Here is a 9,722-nt window from a genome sequence, read left to right on the forward strand (position 1 = left end):
ACAAAATAATGAAGAGTGAAATGAGCAGAACCAAGAGAATGTTGTACACAGTAATAGAAAGACTATTTTAAGAACCATTCTAGGCAAATAAGTCATTTTAACTGTAATACCCAAATTAACTACAAAGGACATATGAAGGAAGACGCTATCTGCATCCAGAGAAAGAGCTGATGAATAGAAGTATGTATAGAATGGTTCTACACACATATGCATATTTGTGTCTAATGGTAGCCATCTCTAGGGTGGGGGGAGGGAAGAAAAAATTTATGATAACTATTATATACTTAAAAGTTGTACATAATAGATTTGCAGTTTCATGTATGATTTTTAAATTTTGTTATGCTATGGAAATGCTTGTTTTATTTTATTAAAATAAATTAATTTTAATTAATTTTTTAAAAATTTAAAAATAAATAAATTATATTAAAATTAAAATCAATTTTAAAAAAAAAGATGAGGACTGAGGAAAGGCTACCAGATTGGGAAGTTAAGAGATTATTTAAATCTGTAGGACAGCTAGACCATGCACGCACACATTGTGGGGTTTTTTTTGAGCTGATACTTTTGTAGAATATTTAACAGATCATCAATTTCCCACCACCAAAACATCCCCAAAACTAGAGTTCCTTCTTTTTCCACATAGTGGGTAGTGACTGAAGCCACTGTTAACAAAGCTTCATTGAACAATCTCTCTTTTTTAAAAAATAATATTTTATTTTTTCCCCAGTTATCTGTAAAGACAACTTTTAACGTTCATTTTAAAAAAAATGTTTGAGTTCCAAGTTTTCTCTCCCTCCTCCTCCCCCGAGGGAAGGGCCCCAGGAGTGGACCTAAGCAGAGGCTGAGACCTGGGGACCCTGCAACTTCCATCCCAGTCTAGGATGACTGCCTGACCTCAGAGTGGACCCTTCTTCTGGCTGCTCCCCTTCCCTGGAACTCTCTCCCTCATCTCCTCCTGGCTTTGCGGGTTTCGCCTTCATCTCAGCTAGTTCCACCTTCTATAAGAGGCTTCCCCAGTCCTCCTTAATCTCTGCCTTAATGACTCGATATACTCTGAGATTACCTCCAATTTATCCTGTTTGAACGTAGCTCTTCCCGCCCCATGCCATTCCCCACAGACTGTTTCTTAAGGGCACAGACGGTTTTTGCCTTTCCTTCTATCACAGGCGATTTAGCACAGTGCCCAAGGCCCAATAAGTGTTTCATAAACATTTGTTGACTGAACGCTTGGCAGGAGACATTAAGGCCTACAGGGTCCTAACAAAGGAAGCTTTGCTGGAGTCCTGATCTGAGCAGGGATCATGGTGTGGGGGGTTCTGTTTCCCCTCATACGCCTTTCTTCTCATCCCCTCCACCCCCAGCCAGTAACTAGCTATAGCTTCTGCGAGATCTGGCTCTGGCCTTTGAGGAAGACATAGGGTGTCTCCAAGGGGAAGGCTAGGAGGCCTTGGGAGGTGGGAGGAAACAGAGGAGTGGCTACCCTGGGCCCAGGGAGAGAAGGACACTGGTGGAGGGGGGAGGACCAAAGCCCATGGATAAGGAGGTGTCGTCAGCCTCCTCCATGGCATCCTTGCTCTCCCACATTATGGAGGGCACCATGTTCCCCATCCTCAAGCGTTATCACAGGGTGTCAGGGCCAGTCACACTAGGTGTTCCAGGCCTCAGCCCGGGAGGGCCGGGAGTTCTGCCTGCCTCCCTCCCCAAGCGGCCTTTGTCATCCCAGCAGCACCCAGGCAGGTGTGGGTCTGGGACAGTGAGAGGACCACAGGTGTGGGGAGGTAGCCGGGGACCCTCCTTCCCACCCTCCCCACACCAGAGCTAGCTACGGCCCAGGCCAGTTTCTCTAGCTAAATATTCCCCTGGCTGAGACTAAACTTCCTTCCCCCACACCCCAAGAGCTCCTAAGCCGTCACCATTCAGTCCTATCTTTTTCTGTTTACCTTGGCCAGGCAAAGGTTGCTCATTTTATGGTGGTCACCCAATCTGAGAACAAGATACAGCCCCTCCCCTTTTTTGAGGGGGGTGGGGGAGGGGTGCAGAGCCATATCTCTTCTTCAATAGCCCATTAGACCTTTCTAGCATTCTTACATAGTTGTTGTTCACTCTTATTGTGACCCTGTTAAGGGTTTTGTTGGCAAAGATACTGGGGTGGTTCACCATTTCCTTCTCCAGCTCATTTTATAGATGAGGAAACTGAGGCAAACAGGGTGAAGTGACTTGTCCAGGGTCATACAGCCAATAAGTATCTGAGGTTGGATTTGCACTCAGGTCTCCCTGACTCCAGGGTTGGTGCTCTATCCACCGCACCACCTAGCTACCCCCTCTTACATAAAACTCTCCCAAGTTCTGAACACCCCACACTCCATTTCCTCCCTTCTGCCTCTGCACTAGTTTTTTCCATGTCTAGAATTCTCTCCCTCCTCAACTCTGTCTCCTGGCTTCCTTCAAGGCTCACTTAAAATCCCATCCTCTGCAAGAAGCCTTTCTTGATCCCACAGAACGCATTGCCTTCCCTCTGTTAATGATCTCCAATTTATCCTTGATACCATAGATTTTATTTGAAAGTAGTGTTTATGTGTTATCCTGACGCTCTCTGCACCCCACTCCCGCCATTTTGACTGGGAGCTCCTTAAGGGCAGGCTGTGTCTTTTACCTCTCTTTGTATCCCCGGTACTTAGCACAGAGCCTGGCACACAGTAGGTGCTCAATAAATGCTTGTGGACCTGATGACTTATCCCTTGCTTTTGCTAGATCTCTTGGATGATAAAATCATTTCTCTTGTACAGTTCTTCAGCGGGGATCTACTGAATCCTGCTCATGGCTTCAACGCTATTCTCTACTCAGAAAACCCTGATCTTCAGGTCTCATCATTACGCACACCCTGACAAACGTAGGCTTGGGTTCAAATCCAGCTTCAGTTACTTACTAGCTTGTGTGACCCTGGGCAAATCATTTAACCTCTGTTTGCCTCAGTTTCCTCATCTGTAAAATGGAGATAATAATAGCACCTGCTATCATCCCTGGAGGTGTTATGAGGATTTGATGAGATAATAGCTATAAAAGGTGCTCAGCCCAGTGCCCCATGCATGCTAGATGATTTATAAATGCTTATTCCCTTCTCTTTCCTCTCAACTGAGCCTTCAATGCAGCAAAGTAAATGCTTAGTACTCCCCAAATGATTCTGGATCCCATTCCTGGAAAGACCTTTTTCACCTTCTGTGTTCTCCTATTCTCTACTCTAGTTTTCCACTCCATGCTTTGCCCCCACACTCTGAGCTTACTGAGAGAAGAAGCCAGTCATCACGAGGTCCCAAACCTGCCTTCGTCTATCTCTCATAATCCCTTGAATGAATGAATGAGTGAATGAATGAAAAAGCCTTTATGAAGCACTTACTATTGCCAAGCATTGTCCTAAGTTCTAGGGCTACGAATACAAAAAGCAAAGACAGTCCCTGTGCTCAAGGATCAGAGAGGTAGGGCTGGAAGGGATCTTAGAAGCATATCAAGTCCAAACCCACTTTATGGATGAAGAAACTAAGGCTCAGAGAAGTTAAATGACTTGCTAAGGATTACAAAGTTAGTAGTGCCTATGGGTGGATTTGAAACCAGGTCTTTCTGACCTGGTTTGTGGTGGTTGTCCTTCATTGTCGAAGAGGACCAAAATGTCATCACTATGTTGGAGTCAAGGTACAGTGTGTCCAACTGTGGCTGATCAGACCAATGTGAGCTCGGAAAGGCTGTACCACAAGTTGGGCACAAATAGTCGATGGGAACATTTGGAGTGGAGATATCTCTAAATTTGCACATCTCGTGTTTCTTTTGAGCTACTGCAATTCTGCTTTGCTCATAGAGCACAGCACCTTCTTTGATGAGGGCACACCATGCTGAAAGGTCCTATGCCTGATCTTTTTGAATTCTTGAGAAGTGTCCCTATATTGCTTCTTCTGACCTCCACGTAAGTGCTTGCCTTGTGCAAGTTCTCCATTAAATAGTCTTTTAGGCAAATGTACATTTGACATTTGAACAAGACCAGCCCATCAGAGTTGCACTCTCTGCAGTAGAGTTTGAATGCTTGGCAATTCAGCTCAAGAAAGGACCTCAGTGTCTGGTATCTTATCCTGCCAGGTGATCTTCACAATCTTCCTAAGACAATTCAAATGGAAGGGGTTCAGTTTCCTGGCATGGCACTGGTATAGCGTCCAGGTTTCACAGGCATACAACAATGAGGTCAGCACAATGGTTCTGTAGACCTTCAGTTTGGTAGGCGGTCTAATACCTCTCCTCTCCCACACTTTCCTTCTGAGCCTCCCAAACGCTGAGCTAGCTCATCAACCTCATCATCTACGTATACATCCCTGGAAAGTACACTGCCAACGTAAGTGAAATAATCCACAGCGTTCAACATTTCTCCATTTGCTGTAACTGATGGTTCCACCTATGGAATCTACCTACTAAATGAGCTTATTATTATATTCTAATGATAGAGGCAACACCCAAAAGAGAATGGTTGTGGTGATGGGGGCCTTTGTTCTAGATTCTAGTCTCTAGAAAGTTGGGAAGATGAGTGAAACTCTGGGGTAGTAGACTGACCTACTCTATCCATGATCTATGGCAGAGGTAGTTTGATCAAAATTCATCCCCAAAAACTGAGGAGATAAAAAGGGGTTGGGGATGGGTTGGGCAAGGCTACAGAAATGGCCAGAGTGCCCTCCTCCTGCCTTGTGGTATTTGATTCTCACCCCCTCTCCAGGTACTCTCGATGTTATGTCCTCTCTTTCTCACTTCCTCTTTCTCCCCATTTTTCAATGTCTCCTTCTCTGCTGCTTTCTTCCCTGTTGCCTGCAATCACACCCAAGTCTCCAACATCTTGAAAAATTGTTTGGATTTCTATCACCCCTTCTGGCTATTGTCCTATCTACCTCTCCTTCCTTTCTCAGCTAAACTTCTAGAAAAGTCTGTCCGCTCTCCTCTCACTCACTTCTTACCCTTTGCAATCTGACTTCTGACCTTTTTATTCATGAAACTGTTTTCAAAAATTTCCCATGATCTCTTAATTGCCAAATCTAATGATCGTTTCTCAGTCCTCAACTTTCTTGACTTCTCTTCATAATTTCGCATTCTTCACCAACCTTTCCTCCTGGACACTTTCTCCTCTCTGAGTTTTCTGGTTTTTTCTCAAATTAAAAAAAAAAGTCGAATTTGGAATTTAAACACCAAAAAAAGAGAGAATTTCCATGTACACAGCAGAACACCAAAAATCGTATATGAAATCATGAGATTCCATTTTGTAATATTTAATTTTTTTTTGAGAGGCAATGAGGGTTAAGTGACTTGCTCAGGGTCACACAGACCATAAGTATCAAATGTCTGAGGGCGAATTTGAACTCGGGTCCTCCTGACTCCAGGGCTGGTGCTCTACCCACTGTTGCCACCTAGATGCCCCAACACTTACTTTAAAAAAAAAGTATGTAACGAATTCCACATATTACTTTCAAAATTATCCTGTTCTTATGTACTTCCTTCTGAACTCCTTTCTGTTCTCTTTTGTACATTTTTTTAAAAGGCGCAATAGTTTTCAACTCGTTCTCTCTCTTTTTTCTTTTCTTTCCTTTTTTTCCATCATTGATGCTATTCTCCTTCTCCTCCCAAAAAATAAACTGTGTAAGAAATAAGCATAATTGAGTAAAACTGATCCACAAAGTGGTCATATCAAAAAATGGATGCTTCTTTCTGTACCCTGAGTCCATCACCTCATGCTGTGAGGACATTAAAGTTCTGAAGCGACACTTGTTTCTTCTACCTTCCCGCCAAGAATGTTAGCACTCCATCATCATTCGGCTCCTTCCAAGCACTCAAATAAATTTCCCATTCTATATTTCTCTTGACTTCTCTCTGTCTTTCAGAGTTCCCACTCTGTTGTGACCTTTTCATCGGAAATGATTTAAAGCCCTCTCTTCCATTAAAGGTCCATTTATATTCAGTTTTTCAGGGTTGGTTATTTCCCTGTTATAATACTGTCTTTGCAGCTGTCTTCCTATTTATAGTAGAAGCAGTTTTGTGATTCTGACTAAGCTTCTTCAATGACCGAGCTCCTTTCCACATGCTTACAGGGTTTGACTGGGAAGTTCTAGATTCTGGCTATGATATGCCTGGGATTTTTCCTTTTAAAGTTTCTTTCAGGAGATGGTTGGTAGATTTTTTCTATTTTTGCCATCTGGGGTAAAATAGATCTGGGGAGTTTTCATTTGTGATTATTTAAAATATAATGTTCAAGGGCTACAAAAATGTGCATACCCTTTGATCCAGCAATAGCACTTCTAGGGCTATATCCGAAAGAGATCAAACAAATGGGAAAAGGACCCCCATGTACAAAAATATTCATAGCAGCTCTTTTTGTGGTGGCAAAGAATTGGAAATTGAGAGGATGCCCATCCATTGGGGAATGGCTGAGCAAGTTGTGGTATATGAATGTAATGGAATACTATTGTGCCATAAGAAATGATGAGAAGGCAGACTTCAGAAAAACCTGGAAAGACTTGTATGGTCTGATGCTGAGTGAAGTGAGCAGAACCAAGAGGACTTTGTGCACAATAACAGCCACGTTATGTGATGATGACTAAGATTGTTAAACTGAACCCTTCTCAGCATTACAAGGATCTAAGACATCTCCAGAGGCCTCGGGATGGAAAATGCTGTCCACATCCAAAGAAAGAACTATGGAAGTTGAATTGCTATCACTTATTTTTACCTTCTGTTGAGTTTTGTTTCATCTTTCTGATGGTTCCTCCTATTGGTTTTAATTTTTACTTACAACTTCACTAATGTGAAAATATGTTTAATGGGTCTGTAAATGTAAAGCCTATATCAGATTGTATGCCATCTTGGGGAGGGTGGGGGGGAGGAAGGGGGAGAAAAATTTTCAACTCAAAAGCATATGGAAGTGATTGTTGATAAATCAAAATAAATTAATAAAATAAATAATAAAATAAAATAAGATGTTCAGGCTTTTTAATTATTTTTTTTTGGTGAGGCAATTAGGGTTAAGTGACTTGCCCAGAGTCACACAGCTAGTAAGTGTTATGTGTCTGAAGCCAGATTTGAACCCAGCTCCTCCTGAATCCATTCTACCCACTGCACCACCTAGCTGCCACAAGGCTTTTTAAAAATCATGGTTTTTAGGGAGTCCAGTGATTCTTAAATTATCTCTTTGTGGCCTGTTTTCCAAATTGGTTATTCTTAATATCTGATAGCTTACTGTTTTTTCCCAATCTTTTGATTTTGTTCTAATATTCCTTGCTGTCTCCTGGAATCATTGATTTCTGTTTGATCTAGTCTAATTTTCAGGGAGTCTATTACCTGGTTAAAATTTATCCCTTTTGTGTTCTAAAGTTATTTCTTCTCTTTCCAATTCTTTCCTCCACCGTTTTTATATCTTTTTTTTTTATCCCACTCAATTTTTTTTCTCAATATACATGGAATTCCCATGGAAAACCCCCTTTTTTTCCCTTTGAGTCTCTGCTTACAGATATCATTACTTGTTCTTCTAGGTTGGGTTTGTACAATAACTCTTTATAATGGTTAGTGTTTTCTTTAGTTTATTTATCATTCCAGCCTTTGTTTTGAAAGTGGGACTTTGTGCCAAGGCAAAGATCTATGCCCTGATACACTTTGGGGTAGAATGGTAAGCCCTGCTTGGTATTGACTTGGGTTTCTGCATTGCCCTCCGCCTCCCAGGAAGGTACAATGTCTCCCCCCATGCCATCTTTGTGGTTCAGAGCACTAGATATTTAGGGCCCTCTGTCCATGGTATCTTGAGACAATATGTTAGAGAACTCAGAGCCCTGGGGGTAAGTGTGTCCATTTGAGCTCTGCTATGTCCACACTGGTCCCTGGTGTTCCTGATGGCTTCCAAAAACCCCACCATGGGTTTCTGACTCCTCAGCTGCCTCTAGATAGAAAGCCCTTTAGCCAACAATTGTTTCCTGCCTGTCTTTGGTTATACCTTTGCTATTGCTGAGTCGTTTCAGTCGTATCTGACTCTTTATGACCTTATTTGTAGTTTTCTTGACAAAAATACTAGAGTGATTTGCCATTTCCTTCCCTAGCTCATTTTACAGATGAGAAAGCTGAGGCAAACAGGGTTCAGTGCCCTTCCCAAGGTCACACAGCTAGAATGGATTTCAACTCAGGTCTTGACTCTAGGCCTGGCGCTGTGTCTACTGTACCACCTAGCTGCCCCGGTTATTCTGTAACCTAGTCTAATTGTGTTGAAGCTGGCTTTTCTGGAAACCCCCTTTTCTATTGCCTACAGGTTTCTGGCTGGTGTTTTACATGTAAGAAATCACTCTGGGGGCAGCTAGGTGGCGCAGTGGTTAGAGCACAGGCCCTGGAGTCAGGAGGACCTGAGTTCAAATCTGGCCTCAAACCAAACACTTGACACTTACTAGCTGTGTGACTCTAGGCAAGTCACTTAACCCCAATTGCCTTAAAAAAAATCACTCTGTCATTTCTCATTGGAATTCTTGATCATTATTCAGCATAGTGTGATTTTATTTGTTTATTGCAGTGCAGGATGTAGGAGCCGCACTACCTACCTCCATTCAGGCAGCCATCTTGGCTAGAAGTCCCTTTGGGGGTTTTTATGGCACTTTCCCACTGCCCCCTCTGTCTGACCACTCTACCCCAGACCCCTTTGCTGGATCATCATCATCAAGGCTATGTCCTGGTCCCTCTTCCCTCCTTTCTCCATACTGTTTTCTTTGGTGATCTTATTAGCTCACATGAGTTCAATGATGACTTCTGGGCAGATGATTCCTACATATCTAGTCCTCTAGTCCTGGTCCTCTCTTGAGTGCCTAATGAACATTTTGAACTACATGTTCCATATGCATCCCAAACTCAACAAAACAGAACTAGTTTTCTTCCCCACCCCCCCAAATCCATCCTTATTCCGAATTCCCCGATTTCTGCCAAGGGCACCACCATCCTCCCAGTCCTGGTGTCATCCTTGACTCCTCACACTTAACCTCTCTGTTACCTCAGTTTTCTCATCAGTAAAATGGGAATAACAACAGCAACTACTTTTTATGGAGTAATTGTCAAGATCAAATGAAGTAACACATGTAAAGTGCTTTGCAGACCTTAGAGAGCCATGTAAATGCTATTACTATTGTTGCTGCTGTTATTTTTATTATTATTTATTTAATTATGATTACTATTACCATTATCATTCCAGGAGTTGAGGCCCACAGATGTGGAGCTTAAAAAATAAAACATCAGATTTTTTTTCAATGTGCTAATCAGTTTCACTGAGGTTTTTTTCCTTTAAAAATAAAATCTCTGATAAGGGATGGCTCCCTGGGAGCAAATCCAGGAAATATTTTTTAAAAATACAAATTAAAAAAAAGAAACCGAATACTGTAAAATTATAATGACCAAATTTAGCCTTACAGGAGAGAAGAGGTGGAGAAGATACCTCTCCCCCTTCTTTGCAAAAGTGGAAGACAATAGGTGTGCAACACCGTAAGATTTTTTTGATGTGTAGGCTAGTTTTCCTGAACTGCTTTTTCCCCCTCTTTTTTGTTCTTTGTTAATAAGGGATGACTCCCTGGGAAGGGGAAAAGGGATACCTTAGGAAATATAGGTGATACAAAAACAACTGATATCAATAAAATTTATTTTTAAAAACTCCTCCCCCCACTCCAAATACACAGAAGAAAACA

The sequence above is a fragment of the Phascolarctos cinereus genome, unplaced genomic scaffold (genome assembly GCF_003287225.1).
Source record: "Phascolarctos cinereus isolate Bilbo 61053 unplaced genomic scaffold, phaCin_HiC Scaffold_4;HRSCAF=312, whole genome shotgun sequence".
Lineage (NCBI taxonomy): Eukaryota > Metazoa > Chordata > Mammalia > Diprotodontia > Phascolarctidae > Phascolarctos > Phascolarctos cinereus.